This window comes from Pleurodeles waltl, chromosome 8 (assembly GCF_031143425.1).
Source record: "Pleurodeles waltl isolate 20211129_DDA chromosome 8, aPleWal1.hap1.20221129, whole genome shotgun sequence".
NCBI lineage: Eukaryota > Metazoa > Chordata > Amphibia > Caudata > Salamandridae > Pleurodeles > Pleurodeles waltl.
In genome coordinates, this window is record NC_090447.1 from 1,298,061,738 (window position 1) to 1,298,082,756 (window position 21,019).

Sequence of the window (21,019 nt, forward strand, 5' to 3'; positions counted from 1 at the left end):
TGTGTGAATGCTGGCGTTTGTGTCCCTTGGGGGGGACAAACAGGGTGGGAGAGGACAGTGGGGACGCGGGCATGGCTGTTGTGGAGGTGTCTGCCAGTGAGGTGTGTGTTCTGCTTGGTGTGGTGATGCTGGTAGTGGATGTAGATGTTTTGCATGCAGGTGTGCGTGTGGACGTGACTGTGAGGGAGGTGGAGGAAGAGGAGGAGGGGGAGACAGTGGAGGCAGTGGATGTTGTGGTATCTCCAACTGTATGGTGTTTGTGTGAGTGGCTGTGGGATGAAGTGTGATGCTTGTGCTGCCTGTGCCATTCTTGAGTGTTGCCTTGTGTGCATGCTCATCTGTATGTGTGCCTGGGATGGGTTGGGGTTGAGGGGAGTGGGACTGGGAAGTGGTAGGTGGAAGGGGGATGGTAGAAACAGGGACAATGGCTGCCATCAGAGATGAGGCCAGAGCCTGAATTGATCTCTGTTGGGCCGCCAATCCACCGTGAATGCCCTCCAGGAATGGATTGCATTGCTGCATCTGGGATGCCAGCCCATGGATGGCATTCACAATGGTTGATTGCCCTACAGAGATGGATCTCAGGAGGTCATTAGCCTCTTCATCCAGGGCAGCAGGGCTCACAAGGGCAGGGGCTGAAGTGCCTGGGGCAAAGAAGATGTCCACCCTTCTGGGTGAGTGGGCACAGGCATCTAGCTGAGGGCTACTGGGAGGGCAGTGTTTGGCACTGGGGGTGGCAGCTGTACCTGCAGCTGGGGTGTTCACAGAGGTGTCCGCCACCACCAGGGAGCTCCCATCGGAGGAGGGATCAGAGTCTGTGTTGTCTCCTCCTGTCAACACCAGGACAGTGCGCGCTCTACGGGCATCTAGAATGCAAAAACCCAACACTTGCAAGATGATGTAATTCATGCATTGTGGTGATATGTTATTGCTTAACCTTTTGCATTGCAGAATTCAATCCAAAAGATTCATTTTTAAGGTGCTTATAAATACTGTACATTGGCAATGTATTGCTGCAGGCATTCAGAGTGAGTCAGGGTGTGGTCCCTTTCCAGGGCCTTCTAGAAGATTTCCCTGCAGCATGCCTGGGTGTGGTCGTGGGCTGGGCCAAAACTCTATAAAAGGGAATCAGCCGAGCTCCACGTGCTCACCTTTTAGCGGTCCCGGTGCGGAGCAGCAGCAACTATCTGAGCTCCTGTTCCGGTGGCCTTCCTTGACCTTCCTGGCCTCTGTTCTTTATTCTTCAGTGGTGATTCGTAGTCAGGGCGGTAAGACAGAGGTTGGGCTGGGCCCCCGACCCTGTATTCGATGACGCTCTAATTCTTGGGCCTAATTTCTGATGTTAATAACATTTTGCTCATGTACGTATAATTGTGTATTCGAAATTTTCATGGCATTTATGTGCACGCATTTGAATCGGCAAGACGCGGGATTCTATCCCCGAGATTAATTCATGTGATTCATTGTGCGCTACCAATCTTTGACAGTCTCATGGTATCTTTCGAATCGGCAACGCGTGCGATTCTTTCTTAGCGTGTAATTCTTGATATTCACTGTACGCTACCATTTTATTGGCAGTTTCATGGTGACATCCGAATCGGCAAGATGCGCAATTCTACCCTTGTGTGAAATTCTTGCTATTCATTGTACACTACCATTTCCGAGGCATTTTAATAGTGGCATTCGAATCGGCAAGGTGCGCGATTCTTTCCTTGAGTGCTTTTCATGTTATTCATTGTGCGCTACCATTTCTAGGCATTTTAATGGTGGCATTCGAATCGGCAAGGCGTGCAATTCTTTCCTAGAGTGTTTTTTATGTTATTCATTGTGCGCTACCATTTCTTGGCTGTTTCATTGTAGCATTCGAATCGGCAACACGTGCGATTCCTTCCTAGTGTGTGATTCTTGATATTCATTGTACGCTACCATTTCCAAGGCATTTTTATGGTGGCAATCGAATCGGCAAGACGCGTGATTCTTTCCTTGAGTGCTTTTCATGTTATTCATTTTGCGCTACCATTTCTTGGCATTTTCATGGTGGCCTTCGAATTGGCAAGATGCGCAATTCTTTTCCTTGTGGTTAATTCATGATATTCATTGCGCACTATCATTCCTTGGCAGTGTCACGGTGTTGTTCGAATCGGCAAGACGCGCGATTCTTTTCCTTGTGTATACATAATGAAAATTACTGTGAGCTACCATTCTGAGACATTTCCTTGGTAGCATTTTGAGTTGGCAAGTTGCGTGATTATTTCCTTGAAGCCACATGGTGTGATTTCATGGTGCACAATCCTTTATGGTGTTTAGTACACAGATAAAAGCCTGCAATGTGCGCAATTTACTTTCCAATGTTTTTGAGAAGAACACAACAAGATCAGAGTTCTAGATGTAATGCTGTGTGTTCCTGATATGTATTCTTAAAAGGAGATTCATATGATTGTTTAGAAATTGCTCAGAGTGTTTTCATGATTCTCATGCTAAAGAAAGTACTTGAATTTGAAAGTTCTATTTAACTTTTCTTGTTACCTCCTCAGGTATTTGGTCATTTAAGGTCTAGTCATCTTTAGAACTATTCTAGGATTGTTCATGTTTTCAGAAATGACAAAGCTTAGAGTTGTAGCACAGTACTAATTTCATGAGATGTAATTTTGATGTTGTGTTTTAACCTCTGCTTCCTACAGGTCTCCTTCCCAGCTGTTCCCTTCCTAATCCGCTTTTCCCCACTTGGACTCTCTCAGACTCTGTGATAAATCTAATCAGAGGATTGGAGCTGTCTTGTGGTGGAAGTGTTGGGAACGTGCACAGACCCCGAGGATCTGGTGACTCTGACACCTCCTGTCTCCGTCATGGTGCTCCCATCACCCTCCGCCCCACTGGTTCCCTCGGCATCGTTGGACTCTGCCTCCAGGCTCCCTATGTCGCCGGTGGCCCTGCTCCTCCACCAGAGGATGCTAATGCACACAAGGACAGGATGACAGAACAAAAAAGGGGGGGAGAGAGAAAAAGGAAACACTGGGTAAATTACTGCACCAACACCACTGTTGGCGTACACAGCACCCTCACACACAGGGAACAGGCCTAAGCAATATACATTTCACTACCAGTGATATGGCTAGCCACCAAGGCATGATGAGGAGCACACACCGCCAACTGCAGTACACCTCGGACCCACGATGCCCTGCCTGAAAGTGACTACTAATAAGCTAGGTTACCTGTATTTGTCATGCAACCATTACTCTAGAGATGCCCCATGCTGCAATGTCTGGCCTGGCCTTAGGGGCACCCACTAACACACAACCACCACCCGGATACCACCCCACCAGCCAAAAGATGTAATGATACCCACTGTACTCACCCCCTTGTGGCTTCTATGATTCCCTCAAGCGCCCATCCAGCTCAGGGTACGCCACCACCAGTATGCAGGCCATCATTGGGGTCAGGGTCCGACGGGCACCCCTTCCTCGTGGGGAGGCCATCCCCAGCTGGGCCTCCAAGGTCTTCTGTGCCCAGCGTCTCAGGTCCTCCCACCGTTTCTGACAGTGGGTGGTCCACCTGCCATAGACCCCCAGGGTCCACACCTCCTTGGCGACAGCACGCCATGATCCCTTCTTTTGATGGGCGCTGACCTGCAGAGGTGATACATACAGGAGAACTCCATTAAACTAACGGTCCAGCCTGTCGCACACATGTCTCACCATACCCGTTTTCATCACCATTGGTACACACATAAGCCCAGCTCACAACATGTACACCGCCAACGGATAATCTCCCCCTTACACAATGCCTTCACACACATCTCCATGCAACCATGCCACATGCATCTTGCCCACAGTCTACTCACCTGTTGGTCTGGAGGCCCATACAGCAGTCCGTACTGGGGCAGGACCCCATCAACCAGTCGCTCCAACTCCTTCGAAGTGAAGGCTGGGGCCCTTTCCCCGGTCACACAGGCCATGGTAGGTTCCAGACACAGGTCACAGCAGCACATGCAGTGTAGGTCTTCTCCTGTTGAAGGTCAGGAAACAAGTGAGGATTGAGTTAGAAAATGGCGGTCTCGTCCGCTGCAGTGTGCACAGTCACCGCCGGCGTACATTCCCATTGGCCACTGTACTCCATAGGGCCCTATATTATCCAATGAGGAATTGCACGGCGATGCACAATCGCCTACCGCCACGACGCCCAACATCAGCAGAATTACCTCACTTCCACCTGTCCCTCCACACAGGACAGGCGATCGCCATTTCAGTGGGGGTGAACAGGCCTATCGAGAATTGCTGTGTCACAGTATAAATAGGCTCACACTTCGAAATGTACACTGTCCCAATACATAAGTGCATGATGTGGACTGCTGTTGTGGTTTAGTTGTTCAGATTGTGACAGCCTACTCACTCTTGTGTCCCTTAGATACCTACCGCTGCGGATGAATAGGAGAGGGAGACATACCCCTGTGTACAGACCCCTGGTAGACATAGCTACACTGGAGGACAGGCACATTATACTCACCTATAGACTGTACAGCGCCACAATCACAGAGCTGTGTGCCCAGTTGGAGCCAGACCTGATCTCATCTATCTGTCATCTGACTGGGATCCCCCCTCTTGTGCAAGTGTTATCAGTTTTCCATTTCTTGGCAACTGGTTCTTTCCAAGTGACAGTGGGCTTGGCAGCAGGAATGTCACAGCCAATGTTCTCAATCGTGCTGGCAAGAGTGTTGTCTGCCCTGGTGAAACACATGTGCAGCTACATAGCTTTCCCCCAGGTGGAAGATTTGGCCACTGTGAAGGCCGGAACTTATGCAATGGGACATATCTCCAATATTACTGGGACAATTAATGGGACACATATTGCGCTTGTCCCCCCTGCCAGGATGAACAGGTGTACAGGAATCGTAAGAGTTTACACTCCATGAATGAGCAGATGGTGTTCCTGGCGGACCAGTACATCTCCCACGTCAATGCTAAATACCCTGGGTCAGTGCATGATGCCTTTTTCCTGAGGTATAGCAGCATCCCAAATATGATGGTTCAACTACAGAGGCACTGGCGAGCCTTGGTCCCCACCCGGTGTATGTTAGTGTATGCCTCTGATTTTAACCTCATAGGATAGTGTGTGGCTAAATGTTGTCCCTCACTATTTGCAGGTATTTCTGGCTACCCAAACCTATTGTGGCTGCTGACCCTTGTGAGGAATGCCAGGACAAGGGCTGAGGAACATTATAATGAGGCACATGGGCAAACCAGAAGGATAATTGAGAGGACCTTCGGCCTCCTGAAGGCCAGGTTCAGGTGCCTCCATCTGACAGGTGGATCCCTGTGCTACTCACCTGAGAAGGTCTGCCAGATAGTAGTGGCATGCTGCATGTTGCACAACCTGGCCTTCAGACGGCATGTACCTATTCTGCAGGAGGAGGAGACTAGAGATGCCCCTGTGGCAGCAGTAGACCCTGATGACAGTGAGGATGAAGAGGCTGAGGATGAGGATGAGGACAACAGAACATCAGTTATCCATCAGTTCTTCCAGTGACACACAGGTGAGAAAGTGCACCTTAACATTTCTATGAATATTGGTGTATTCTGTGTGGCTGTGGCATGATGGCATTAACCACTTTTTACCTCTACTTAATGTCGCATATGGATTCTCAGTTTACAGGTGTTAGTGCAATGAAATCTGTGTATTGATGTGCTGACTACAGCCAGCTACAGGTCATTATTTCTATGCTCTTACACTGTACAGTTCATTTGCAACGGATATAGCTGTTTCCATTAATACACTATTTAAATACATGAAATACAAGTATTTGAGTTGTGTTCAAGGATGTTTATGGTAGTGCTGAGAAATTGATGGAAAAGAGCAATGGAATGTGGTGATGATGGAGGAAAGTCCAGGGTATTGTTCCAGTCTGTTTGTGGCACAGGTGCAGCGCCCAAGGGGCCATAGGAAGGGGAGCAATGGCAGTTCAAGGTGGACAAGGTAACTGAGTGGGATGCTAGGGGGACAATCAGGAGAGTCTCATTTCCTGGCGGTGGTCTTGGGAAGTGTCTCTGGCTTCTGTCTGGGTCGCAGGGAATGTTTGCGGGGAGGTTCACCTTCTGCAAGGAGAGGGGTGCTGGTGGCCTGTGGGTCCGGTGGCGGGGCCTCCTGCCCACTAGCGGCAGCAGAAGTAGAGGGCTGTTCAGTTGACTGGCTAGTGGTAAAGGTCCGCTGGTGTGCTGTTGTCTCCCTCATGATGTTGGCCATGTCTGCCAGCACCCCTGCTATGGAGATCAGGGTGGTGTCAATGGCCTGCAAGGTCTCCCTGATCCCCTGATACTGTCCCGTCTGTTCTCCTGCACGTTGTCAAGGATCTGGCCCATCGTGTCCTGGGAATGTTGGTAGGTTCCCAGGATCTTGGAGAGTGCCTCCTGGAGAGTCGGTTCCCTGGTCCTGTCCTCCCCATGGCACACAGCATTCCTCCCAGTTTCCCTGTTGGCCTGTGCCCCTATCCACTGAATGATGTGCCCACTGCCACTGACCCCAGGTCCCTGATTGTCTTGGGGGCAAGGAGTGGCATGGGGTCCCTGTACAGGTGGGCACACTGCTGATTGATGTGTCCTGGGGACAGAGGTTTGGGTATGCTGGGTGGGTGCTGTGGTGTTGGATCCTGATGGGGGAGGCTCTGTGGTGGTCTGTGAATGTGCTTGGGTGACCAGCTGTCCAGTGGTCCCTGATGGGCCAGGTAGGTCCTCCAGATCCTGAAGTCCAGAGTTACTGTCATCACTGGAGGCATCTTCTGTTGGGGGACTGGTTAGTGGTGGCACCTCCTCTCCACTTAGATTGGCTGGGGTACCAGTGGGGATGTAAGTGATGTATTATGCTTCAAGTGTATGACATTTGTAAATCCCTGGCTTCCCCTCTATCATTGGTGTTGCCCTGCCAGCTTTTGCTTATGTTTGGTGATGTATTGTGGGCATGTTAGTTTCCCTATGCTGTGCATGCTTTAGTGATGGGTGTCCATGCAGGGCTGAGAGGGGTGTCCATGCATTGGTATAGCATGCAGGGCTTGCCAATGGGGTTAGTCAGATGTGTAGGTAAAGTGTGTGGGTTGGAGTGGAGTGATAGGAGTGAGGGTGTGGGCGTGAGATGGCATGCAGGTATGGGGGGGGGTGATAGGTAGTAAATGTTGCTTACCAGTGTCCAGTCCTCCAGCTACTCCAGCGAGTCCCTCAGGATGCGGTATTGCCAATACTTGCTCCTCCCATGCTGTGAGCTGTGGGGGTCTGCCGCCAGTCCTCTGCATGGCAAATTGGTGCCTTGCTGCAATGGAACGTACCTTCCCCCGTTGGTCGTTCCACCTCTTCCTGATGTCGTCCCTTGTTCTTGAATGCTGTCCCACGTCATTGACCCTGTCCATGATTCTCTGCCATAGCTCCATCTTTCCTCCAATGGAAATCTGTTGTACCTGTGCTCCAAACAGCTGTGGCTCTACCCTGACAATTTCCTCCACCATGATCCTTTGCGGCTCAGCAGTGAAACGGGGGTGCCTTTGTGGTGCCATGGGTGTTGTGTGATGTGTGTTGTGAGGGTGTGTTGGGTAATGTGGTAGGATGTGTGATGTGGAGTGCGTGAGGGGTGTATGGGTGTGAGTGGTGTGTGTGCCTAGATGTCTCTGTGCTCTTCTTCTCAGTCTCCTGGTAGCAATTGGTGTTCGTAAAGGGTTGTGGGTATTGTGGGTGGGTTTTTATAGTGGTGTGGGTGTGTGGGTGAGGTGTGTGTATGGGTGTCAGGTGTGTGTTTTTGGTATTGGCCAATGTGGTGTTGTTTTGTATGTGGGTGTCCATTCTGAGCGCAATGGTATGTACCACCAATGGTTTACCACAGTTGAATGGCCGCTGTGGTGATTTGTAGGTCATAATATGATGGGAGTTGTTTTGTTGGCGTAACGGTATGGGTGTTGGTACCGCCACTTTAGCACTGACCTTTGGGCTGGAGGATTTGTGTATGTGGCAGTGTTCTGTCGGATTGGTGTGTGTGTGTCATAATATGGTGAATGGACATCTGTCACTGCAGCAGTATGTTGCCGGCCGTCAGCATGGCGGTAAGCAGGATTTACCACCAATGTTATAATGAGGGCCTTAGTGTCAAGAATTAGGCAATTTTCCTTTGCGTAGCATGAGAGTTGGTGATTCATCAGATTCTCTACGACCTTTGCAGGGGCTGGCAGTAACGAAATGGGTCTGAAATTACTGAGCACCTGAGGGTTCACATTAGGTTTTTTTTGGAGCAGAAGAAGCAACACTTGTTTCCAGATGACAGGAAAAATGTCAGATTTCAAGGATGCATTCCAGATCTTGTTGAGAAAAAGATTCACATAGGGTTGTGGGTATTGTGGGTATGCACTGCAGGGAACTCAGGGTGAGCCTGATTTGCATTTCATCAGTTCTTTTAATGAGTTGTCTTCAGATAGCTGATGAAACTTGGAGAAGGCAGGTGTGTGACGAGAGGTAGAAGTCAATAAAACCGCTGCACAGAATCCCACAAGGAAGGTAGAGTAGATTTTTTTTTAATTTTCTCATCAGGGAAGTTTAAAAGCTTAGTGCAGAGATCAGGCCAGGGGTAGAAGCTGCTTTGAACAGCATTAGGAGAAAGGATGTGACAACACGAAATTCCTCACTGGAAGGGTTGGCGACAGCCTTAACACACATCAAGAAATGCTCTCATGGCCTTCCGAGTAAGTTTGCAGAAGTTTCTTAGAGCCACTTTATATAACCGCTTTGCCTTAGGGTCACAGGACCTCCTCCAGCTGCGCTCCACCTTTTTGCTAAGGCTTTTTTCTGCTCTTAAGCTGAGGGAAAACCAGGGAGCAGAATGCTTGGATCTTTTAGAAGTATCTTTCAGGGGTGCTAGCTGTCCAAGGCCTTAGTGATCCATTGATTGAACAGGACCGCATCGCAGTCAGGATTGTCTGAGAATAAGAAAAGAGGATTAACCCCTTCGCTGCCAGGCCTTTTCCCCCTCCTGTGCCAGGCCTTTTTTTGCCTATTTGGGGCAGTTCGCGCTTATGCCCTCATAACTTTTTGTCCACATAAGCTAACCAAGCCAAATTTGCGTCCTTTTTTTCCAACATCCTAGGGATTCTAGAGGTACCCAGACTTTGTGGGTTCCCCTGAAGGAGGCCAAGAAATTGGCCAAAATACAGTGAAAATTTCGTTTTATTTTAAAAAAATTGGAAAAAGTGGCTGCAGAAGAAGGCTTGTGGATTTCCCCCTGAAAATGGCATCAACAAAGGGTTTGCAGTGCTAAACTCAGCAGCTGCCCAGCTTTCAGGAACAGGCAGACTTGAATCAGAAAACCCAATTTTTCAACACAATTTTGGCATTTTACTGGGGCATACCCCATTTTTGCAATTTTTTGTGCTTTCAGCCTCCTTCCAGTCAGTGACAGGAATGGGCATGAAACCAATGCTGGATCCCAGAAACCTAAACATTTCTGAAAAGTAGACAATATTCTGAATTCAGCAAGGGGTCATTTGTGTAGATCCTACAAGGGTTTCCTACAGAAAATAACAGCTGAAAAAGAAAAATATTGAAATTGAGGTGAAAAAAACCATCAATTTTTCTCTACGTTTTACTCTGTAACTTTTCCCTGCAATGTCAGATTATCGAAAGCAATATACCGTTACGTCTGCTGGACTCCTCTGGTTGCGGAGATATATAGGGCTTGTAGGTTCATCAAGAACACGAGGAACCCAGAGCCAATAAATGAGCTGCAACCTGCAGTGCGTTTTCATTCTATACCTGGTATACAGCAATTCATTTGCTGAAATATAAAGAGTAAAAAATTGCTATCAAGAAAACCTTTGCATTTCCAAAAAGGGCACAAGATAAGGTGTTGAGGAGCAGTGGTTATTTCCACATCTCTGAATTCCGGGGTGACCATACTAGCATGTGAATTACAGGGAATTTCTCAAATAGATGTCTTTTTTACACACTCTCCTATATTTGGAAGGAAAAAATTTAGAGAAAGACAAGGGGCAATAGCACTTGTTTTGCTAATCTATGGTTCCCCAAGTCTCCCGATAAAAATGATACCTCACTTGTGTGGGTAGGCCTAGCGCCCGCAACAGGAAACGCCCCAAAACGCAACGTGGACACATCCCATTTTTTTTAAAGAAAAAAGAGGTGTTTTTTGCGAAGTGCCTACCTGCAGATTTTGGCCTCTAGCTCAGCCGGCACCTAGGAAAACCTACCAAACCTGTGCATTTCTGAAAACTAGAGACCTAGGGGAATCCAAGGAGGTGTGACTTGCGGGGCTCGGACCAGGTTCTGTTACCCAGAATCCTTTGCAAACCTCAAAATTTGGCTAAAAAAACACATGTTCCTCACATTTCTGTGGCAGAAAGTTCTGGAATCTGAGAGGAGCCACAAATGTCCTTCCACCCAGCATGCCCCCAAGTCTCCCGATAAAAATGATACCTCACTTGTGTGGGTAGGCCTAGCGCCCGCGACAGGAAACACCCCAAAGCGCAACTTGGACACATCCAAAATTTTTGAAGAAAACAGAGGTGTTTTTTGCGAAGTGCCTACCTGTAGATTTTGGCCTCTAGCTCAGCCGGCACCTAGGAAAAATCTACCAAACCTGTGCATTTCTGAAAACTAGAGACCTAGGGGAATCCAAGATGGGGTGACTTGCGGGGCTCGGACCAGGTTCTGTTAGCCAGAATCCTTTGCAAACCTCAAACTTTGGCTAAAAAAACACATGGTCCTCACATTTCTGTGGCAGAAAGTTCTGGAATCTGAGAGGAGCCACAAATTTCCTTCCACCCAGCGTTCCCCCAAGTCTCCCGATAAAAATGATACCTCACTTGTGTGGGTAGGCCTAGCGCCCGCGACAGGAAACGCCCCAAAGCGCAACATGGACACATCCAAATTTTTGGAAGAAAACAGAGGTGTTGTTTGTGAAGTGCCTACCTGTAGATTTTGGCCTCTAGCTCAGCCGGCACCTAGGGAAACCTACCAAACCTGTGCATTTCTGAAAACTAGAGACCTAGGGGTATCCAAGGAGGGGTGACTTGCAGGGCTCGGACCAGGTTCTGTTACCCAGAATCCTTTGCAAACCTCAAAATTTGGCTAAAAAAACACATGTTCCTCACATTTCTGTGGCAGAAAGTTCTGGAATCTGAGAGGAGCCACAAATTTCCTTCCACCCAGCGTTCCCCAAAGTCTCCCGATAAAAATGATACCTCACTTGTGTGGGTAGGCCTAGCGCCCGCGACAGGAAACGCCCCAAAGCGCAACGTGGACACATCCAAATTTTTTGAAGAAAACAGAGGTGTTTTTTGCGAAGTGTCTACCTGTAGATTTTGGCCTCTAGCTCAGCCGGCACCTAGGGAAAGCTACTAAACCTGTGCATTCCTGAAAACTAGAGACCTATGGGAATCCAGGGAGGGGTGACTTGCGGGACTCGGACCAGGTTCTGTTACCCAGAATCCTTTGCAAACCCCAAAATTTGGCTAAAAAAACACATGGTCCTCACATTTCTGTGGCAGAAAGTTCTGGAATCTGAGAGGAGCCACAAATTTCCTTACACCCAGCGTTCCCCAAAGTCTCCCGATACAAATGATACCTCACTTGTGTGGGTAGGCCTAGCGCCCGCGACAGGAAACGCCCCAAAGCGCAACATGGACACATCCAAATTTTTGGAAGAAAACAGAGGTGTTTTTTGCGAAGTGCTTACCTGTAGATTTTGGCCTCTAGCTCAGCCGGCACCTAGGGAAACCTACCAAACCTGTGCATTTCTGAAAACTAGAGACCTAGGGGTATCCAAGGAGGGGTGACTTGCAGGGCTCGGACCAGGTTCTGTTACCCAGAATCCTTTGCAAACCTCAAAATTTGGCTAAAAAAACACATGTTCCTCACATTTCTGTGGCAGAAAGTTCTGGAATCTGAGAGGAGCCACAAATTTCCTTCCACCCAGCGTTCCCCAAAGTCTCCCGATAAAAATGATACCTCACTTGTGTGGGTAGGCCTAGCGCCCGCGACAGAAAACGCCCCAAAGCGCAACATGGACACATCCACATTTTTGGAAGAAAACAGAGGTGTTTTTTGCGAAGTGCTTACCTGTAGATTTTGGCCTCTAGCTCAGCCGGCACCTAGGGAAACCTACCAAACCTGTGCATTTCTGAAAACTAGAGACCTAGGGGTATCCAAGGAGGGGTGACTTGCAGGACTCGGACCAGGTTCTGTTACCCAGAATCCTTTGCAAACCTCAAAATTTGGCTAAAAAAACACATGTTCCTCACATTTCTCTGGCAGAAAGTTCTGGAATCTGAGAGGAGCCACAAATTTCCTTCCACCCAGCGTTCCCCCAAGTCTCCCGATGAAAATGATACCTCACTTGTGTGGGTAGGCCTAGCGCCCGCGACAGGAAACACCCCAAAGCGCAACTTGGACACATCCAAAATTTTTGAAGAAAACAGAGGTGTTTTTTGCGAAGTGCCTACCTGTAGATTTTGGCCTCTAGCTCAGCCGGCACCTAGGGAAACCTACCAAACCTGTGCATTTCTGAAAACTAGAGACCTAGGGGAATCCAGGGAGGGGTGACTTGCGGGACTCGGACCAGGTTCTGTTACCCAGAATCCTTTGCAAACCTCAAAATTTGCCTAAAAAAACACATGGTCCTCACATTTCTGTGGCAGAAAGTTCTGGAATCTGAGAGGAGCCACAAATTTCCTTCCACCCAGCGTTCCCCCACGTCTCCCGATAAAAATTATACCTCACTTGTGTGGGTAGGCCTAGCGCCCGCGACAGGAAACACCCCAAAGCGCAACGTGGACACATCCAAATCTTTGGAAGAAAACAGAGGTGTTTTTTGCGAAGTGCCTACCTGTAGATTTTGGCCTCTAGCTCAGCCGGCACCTAGGGAAACCTACCAAACCTGTGCATTTCTGAAAACTAGAGACCTAGGGGAATCCAAGGAGTGGTGACTTGCGGGGCTTGGACCAGGTTCTGTTACCCAGAATCCTTTGCAAACCTCAAAATTTGGCTAAAAAAACACATGTTCCTCACATTTCTGTGGCAGAAAGTTCTGGAATCTGAGAGGAGCCACAAATTTCCTTCCACCCAGCGTTCCCCCAAGTCTCCCGATGAAAATGATACCTCACTTGTGTGGGTAGGCCTAGCGCCCGCGACAGGAAACACCCCAAAGCGCAACTTGGACACATCCAAAATTTTTGAAGAAAACAGAGGTGTTTTTTGCGAAGTGCCTACCTGTAGATTTTGGCCTCTAGCTCAGCCGGCACCTAGGAAAAACCTACCAAACCTGTGCATTTCTGAAAACTAGAGACCTAGGGGAATCCAAGATGCGGTGACTTGCGGGGCTCGGACCAGGTTCTGTTAGCCAGAATCCTTTGCAAACCTCAAACTTTGGCTAAAAAAACACATGGTCCTCACATTTCTGTGGCAGAAAGTTCTGGAATCTGAGATGAGCCACAAATTTCCTTCCACCCAGCGTTCCCCCAAGTCTCCCGATAAAAATGATACCTCACTTGTGTGGGTAGGCCTAGCGCCCGCGACAGGAAACGCCCCAAAGCGCAACATGGACACATCCATATTTTTGGAAGAAAACAGAGGTGTTTTTTGCGAAGTGCCTACCTGTAGATTTTGGCCTCTAGCTCAGCCGGCACCTAGGGAAACCTACCAAACCTGTGCATTTCTGAAAACTAGAGACCTAGGGGTATCCAAGGAGGGGTGACTTGCAGGGCTCGGACCAGGTTCTGTTACCCAGAATCCTTTGCAAACCTCAAAATTTGGCTAAAAAAACACATGTTCCTCACATTTCTGTGGCAGAAAGTTCTGGAATCTGAGAGGAGCCACAAATTTCCTTCCACCCAGCGTTCCCCAAAGTCTCCCGATAAAAATGATACCTCACTTGTGTGGGTAGGCCTAGCGCCCGCGACAGGAAACGCCCCAAAGCGCAACGTGGACACATCCAAATTTTTGGAAGAAAACAGAGGTGTTTTTTGCGAAGTGTCTACCTGTAGATTTTGGCCTCTAGCTCAGCCGGCACCTAGGGAAACCTACTAAACCTGTGCATTCCTGAAAACTAGAGACCTATGGGAATCCAGGGAGGGGTGACTTGCGGGACTCGGACCAGGTTCTGTTACCCAGAATCCTTTGCAAACCCCAAAATTTGGCTAAAAAAACACATGGTCCTCACATTTCTGTGGCAGAAAGTTCTGGAATCTGAGAGGAGCCACAAATTTCCTTACACCCAGCGTTCCCCAAAGTCTCCCGATACAAATGATACCTCACTTGTGTGGGTAGGCCTAGCGCCCGCGACAGGAAACGCCCCAAAGCGCAACAAGGACACATCCAAATTTTTGGAAGAAAACAGAGGTGTTTTTTGCGAAGTGCTTACCTGTAGATTTTGGCCTCTAGCTCAGCCGGCACCTAGGGAAACCTACCAAACCTGTGCATTTCTGAAAACTAGAGACCTAGGGGTATCCAAGGAGGGGTGACTTGCAGGGCTCGGACCAGGTTCTGTTACCCAGAATCCTTTGCAAACCTCAAAATTTGGCTAAAAAAACACATGTTCCTCACATTTCTGTGGCAGAAAGTTCTGGAATCTGAGAGGAGCCACAAATTTCCTTCCACCCAGCGTTCCCCAAAGTCTCCCGATAAAAATGATACCTCACTTGTGTGGGTAGGCCTAGCGCCCGCGACAGAAAACGCCCCAAAGCGCAACATGGACACATCCACATTTTTGGAAGAAAACAGAGGTGTTTTTTGCGAAGTGCTTACCTGTAGATTTTGGCCTCTAGCTCAGCCGGCACCTAGGGAAACCTACCAAACCTGTGCATTTCTGAAAACTAGAGACCTAGGGGTATCCAAGGAGGGGTGACTTGCAGGACTCGGACCAGGTTCTGTTACCCAGAATCCTTTGCAAACCTCAAAATTTGGCTAAAAAAACACATGTTCCTCACATTTCTCTGGCAGAAAGTTCTGGAATCTGAGAGGAGCCACAAATTTCCTTCCACCCAGCGTTCCCCCAAGTCTCCCGATGAAAATGATACCTCACTTGTGTGGGTAGGCCTAGCGCCCGCGAGAGGAAACACCCCAAAGCGCAACTTGGACCCATCCAAAATTTTGGAAGAAAACAGAGGTGTTTTTTGCGAAGTGCCTACCTGTAGATTTTGGCCTCTAGCTCAGCTGGCACCTAGGGAAACCTACCAAACCTGTGCATTTCTGAAAACTAGAGACCTAGGGGAATCCAGGGAGGGGTGACTTGCGGGACTCGGACCAGGTTCTGTTACCCAGAATCCTTTGCAAACCTCAAAATTTGGCTAAAAAAACACATGGTCCTCACATTTCTGTGGCAGAAAGTTCTGGAATCTGAGAGGAGCCACAAATTTCCTTCCACCCAGCATTCCCCCACGTCTCCCGATAAAAATTATACCTCACTTGTGTGGGTAGGCCTAGCGCCCGCGACAGGAAACACCCCAAAGCGCAACGTGGACACATCCAAAGCTTTGGAAGAAAACAGAGGTGTTTTTTGCGAAGTGCCTACCTGTAGATTTTGGCCTCTAGCTCAGCCGGCACCTAGGGAAACCTACCAAACCTGTGCATTTCTGAAAACTAGAGACCTAGGGGAATCCAAGGAGGGGTGACTTGCGGGGCTTGGACCAGGTTCTGTTACCCAGAATCCTTTGCAAACCTCAAAATTTGGCTAAAAAAACACATGTTCCTCACATTTCTGTGGCAGAAAGTTCTGGAATCTGAGAGGAGCCACAAATTTCCTTCCACCCAGCGTTCCCCCAAGTCTCCCGATGAAAATGATACCTCACTTGTGTGGGTAGGCCTAGCGCCCGCGACAGGAAACACCCCAAAGCGCAACTTGGACACATCCAAAATTTTTGAAGAAAACAGAGGTGTTTTTTGCGAAGTGCCTACCTGTAGATTTTGGCCTCTAGCTCAGCCGGCACCTAGGAAAAACCTACCAAACCTGTGCATTTCTGAAAACTAGAGACCTAGGGGAATCCAAGATGCGGTGACTTGCGGGGCTCGGACCAGGTTCTGTTAGCCAGAATCCTTTGCAAACCTCAAACTTTGGCTAAAAAAACACATGGTCCTCACATTTCTGTGGCAGAAAGTTCTGGAATCTGAGATGAGCCACAAATTTCCTTCCACCCAGCGTTCCCCCAAGTCTCCCGATAAAAATGATACCTCACTTGTGTGGGTAGGCCTAGCGCCCGCGACAGGAAACGCCCCAAAGCGCAACATGGACACATCCATATTTTTGGAAGAAAACAGAGGTGTTTTTTTGCGAAGTGCCTACCTGTAGATTTTGGCCTCTAGCTCAGCCGGCACCTAGGGAAACCTACCAAACCTGTGCATTTCTGAAAACTAGAGACCTAGGGGTATCCAAGGAGGGGTGACTTGCAGGGCTCGGACCAGGTTCTGTTACTCAGAATCCTTTGCAAACCTCAAAATTTGGCTAAAAAAACACATGTTCCTCACATTTCTGTGGCAGAAAGTTCTGGAATCTGAGAGGAGCCACAAATTTCCTTCCACCCAGCGTTCCCCAAAGTCTCCCGATAAAAATGATACCTCACTTGTGTGGGTAGGCCTAGCGCCCGCGACAGGAAACGCCCCAAAGCGCAACATGGACACATCCACATTTTTGGAAGAAAACAGAGGTGTTTTTTGCGAAGTGCTTACCTGTAGATTTTGGCCTCTAGCTCAGCCGGCACCTAGGGAAACCTACCAAACCTGTGCATTTCTGAAAACTAGAGACCTAGGGGTATCCAAGGAAGGGTGACTTGCAGGGCTCGGACCAGGTTCTGTTACCCAGAATCCTTTGCAAACCTCAAAATTTGGCTAAAAAAACACATGTTCCTCACATTTCTGTGGCAGAAAGTTCTGGAATCTGAGAGGAGCCACAAATTTCCTTCCACCCAGCGTTCCCCAAAGTCTCCCGATAAAAATGATACCTCACTTGTGTGGGTAGGCCTAGCGCCCGCGACAGGAAACGCCCCAAAGCGCAACATGGACACATCCACATTTTTGGAAGAAAACAGAGGTGTTTTTTGCGAAGTGCTTACCTGTAGATTTTGGCCTCTAGCTCAGCCAGCACCTAGGGAAACCTACCAAACCTGTGCATTTCTGAAAACTAGAGACCTAGGGGTATCCAATGAGGGGTGACTTGCAGGGCTCGGACCAGGTTCTGTTACCCAGAATCCTTTGCAAACCTCAAAATTTGGCTAAAAAAACACATGGTCCTCACATTTCTGTGGCAGAAAGTTCTGGAATCTGAGAGGAGCCACAAATTTCCTTACACCCAGCGTTCCCCAAAGTCTCCCGATACAAATGATACCTCACTTGTGTGGGTAGGTGTAGCGCCCGCGACAGGAAACGCCCCAAAGCGCAACGTGGACACATCCAAATTTTTGGAAGAAAACAGAGGTGTTTTTTGCGAAGTGCCTACCTGTAGATTTTGACTTCTAGCTCAACCGGCACCTAGGGAAACCTACTGAACCTGTGCATTTCTGAAAACTAGAGACCTAGGGGAATCCAGGGAGGGGTGACTTGCGGGACTCGGACCAGGTTCTGTTACCCAGAATCCTTTGCAAACCTCAAAATTTGGCTAAAAAAACACGTGGTCCTCACATTTTTGTGGCAGAAAGTTCTGGAATCTGAGAGGAGCCACAAATTTCCTTCCACCCAGCGTTCCCCCACGTCTCCCGATAAAAATTATACCTCACTTGTGTGGGTAGGCCTAGCGCCCGCGACAGCAAACACCCCAAAGCGCAACGTGGACACATCCAAATCTTTGGAAGAAAACAGAGGTGTTTTTTTGCGAAGTGCCTACCTGTAGATTTTGGCCTCTAGCTCAGCCGGCACCTAGGGAAACCTACCAAACCTGTGCATTTCTGAAAACTAGAGACCAAGGGGAATCCAAGGAGGGGTGACTTGCGGGGCTCGGACCAGGTTCTGTTACCCAGAATCCTTTGCAAACCTCAAACTTTGGCTAAAAAAACACATGGTCCTCACATTTCTGTGGCAGAAAGTTCTGGAATCTGAGAGGAGCCACAAATTTCCTTCCACCCAGCGTTCCCCCAAGTCTCCCGATAAAAATTATACCGCACTTGTGTGGGTAGGCCTAGCGCCCGCGACAGGAAACGCCCCAAAGCGCACCGTGGACACATCCAAATTTTTGGAAGAAAACAGAGGTGTTTTTTGCGAAGTGCCTACCTGTAGATTTTGGTCTCTAGCTCAGCCGGCACCTAGGGAAAACCTACCAAACCTGTGCATTTCTGAAAACTAGAGACCTAGGGGAATCCAAGATGCGGTGACTTGCGGGGCTCGGACCAGGTTCTGTTAGCCAGAATCCTTTGCAAACCTCAAACTTTGGCTAAAAAAACACATGGTCCTCACATTTCTGTGGCAGAAAGTTCTGGAATCTGAGATGAGCCACAAATTTCCTTCCACCCAGCGTTCCCCCAAGTCTCCCGATAAAAATGATACCTCACTTCTGTGGGTAGGCCTAGCGCCCGCGACAGGAAACGCCCCAAAGCGCAACATGGACACATCCATATTTTTGGAAGAAAACAAAGGTGTTTTTTGCGAAGTGCCTACCTGTAGATTTTGGCCTCTAGCTCAGCCGGCACCTAGGGAAACCTACCAAACCTGTGCATTTCTGAAAACTAGAGACCTAGGGGTATCCAAGGAGGGGTGACTTGCAGGGCTCGGACCAGGTTCTGTTACCCAGAATCCTTTGCAAACCTCAAAATTTGGCTAAAAAAACACATGTTCCTCACATTTCTGTGGCAGAAAGTTCTGGAATCTGAGAGGAGCCACAAATTTCCTTCCACCCAGCGTTCCCCCAAGTCTCCCGATAAAAATGATACCTCACTTGTGTGGGTAGGCCTAGCGCCCGCGACAGGAAACGCCCCAAAGCGCAACATGGACACATCCATATTTTTGGAAGAAAACAGAGGTGTTTTTTGCGAAGTGCCTACCTGTAGATTTTGGCCTCTAGCTCAGCCGGCACCTAGGGAAACCTACCAAACCTGTGCATTTCTGAAAACTAGAGACCTAGGGGTATCCAAGGAGGGGTGACTTGCAGGGCTCGGACCAGGTTCTGTTACTCAGAATCCTTTGCAAACCTCAAAATTTGGCTAAAAAAACACATGTTCCTCACATTTCTGTGGCAGAAAGTTCTGGAATCTGAGAGGAGCCACAAATTTCCTTCCACCCAGCGTTCCCCAAAGTCTCCCGATAAAAATGATACCTCACTTGTGTGGGTAGGCCTAGCGCCCGCGACAGGAAACGCCCCAAAGCGCAACATGGACACATCCACATTTTTGGAAGAAAACAGAGGTGTTTTTTGCGAAGTGCTTACCTGTAGATTTTGGCCTCTAGCTCAGCCGGCACCTAGGGAAACCTACCAAACCTGTGCATTTCTGAAAACTAGAGACCTAGGGGTATCCAAGGAAGGGTGACTTGCAGGGCTCGGACCAGGTTCTGTTACCCAGAATCCTTTGCAAACCTCAAAATTTGGCTAAAAAAACACATGTTCCTCACATTTCTGTGGCAGAAAGTTCTGGAATCTGAGAGGAGCCACAAATTTCCTTCCACCCAGCGTTCCCCAAAGTCTCCCGATAAAAATGATACCTCACTTGTGTGGGTAGGCCTAGCGCCCGCGACAGGAAACGCCCCAAAGCGCAACATGGACACATCCACATTTTTGGAAGAAAACAGAGGTGTTTTTTGCGAAGTGCTTACCTGTAGATTTTGGCCTCTAGCTCAGCCAGCACCTAGGGAAACCTACCAAACCTGTGCATTTCTGAAAACTAGAGACCTAGGGGTATCCAATGAGGGGTGACTTGCAGGGCTCGGACCAGGTTCTGTTACCCAGAATCCTTTGCAAACCTCAAAATTTGGCTAAAAAAACACATGGTCCTCACATTTCTGTGGCAGAAAGTTCTGGAATCTGAGAGGAGCCACAAATTTCCTTACACCCAGCGTTCCCCAAAGTCTCCCGATACAAATGATACCTCACTTGTGTGGGTAGGTGTAGCGCCCGCGACAGGAAACGCCCCAAAGCGCAACGTGGACACATCCAAATTTTTGGAAGAAAACAGAGGTGTTTTTTGCGAAGTGCCTACCTGTAGATTTTGGCCTCTAGCTCAACCGGCACCTAGGGAAACCTACTGAACCTGTGCATTTCTGAAAACTAGAGACCTAGGGGAATCCAGGGAGGGGTGACTTGCGGGACTCGGACCAGGTTCTGTTACCCAGAATCCTTTGCAAACCTCAACATTTGGCTAAAAAAACACGTGGTCCTCACATTTTTGTGGCAGAAAGTTCTGGAATCTGAGAGGAGCCACAAATTTCCTTCCACCCAGCGTTCCCCCACGTCTCCCGATAAAAATTATACCTCACTTGTGTGGGTAGGCCTAGCGCCCGCGACAGCAAACACCCCAAAGCGCAACGTGGACACATCCAAATCTTTGGAAGAAAACAGAGGTGTTTTTTGTGAAGTGCCTACCTGTAGATTTTGGCCTCTAGCTCAGCCGGCACCTAGGGAAACCTACCAAACCTGTGCATTTCTGAAAATTAGAGACCAAGGGGAATCCAAGGAGGGGTGACTTGCGGGGCTTGGACCAGGTTCTGTTACCCAGAATCCTTTGCAAACCTCAAAATTTGGCTAAAAAAACACATGTTCCTCACATTTCTGTGGCAGAAAGTTCTGGAATCTGAGAGGAGCCACAAATGTCCTTCCACCCAGCGTTCCCCCACGTCTCCCGATAAAAATTATACCTCACTTGTGTGGGTAGGCCTAGCGCCCGCGACAGGAAACACCCCAAAGCGCAACGTGGACACATCCAAATCTTTGGAAGAAAACAGAGGTGTTTTTTTGCGAAGTGCCTACCTGTAGATTTTGGCCTCTAGCTCAGCCGGCACCTAGGGAAACCTACCAAACCTGTGCATTTCTGAAAACTAGAGACCAAGGGGAATCCAAGGAGGGGTGACTTGCGGGG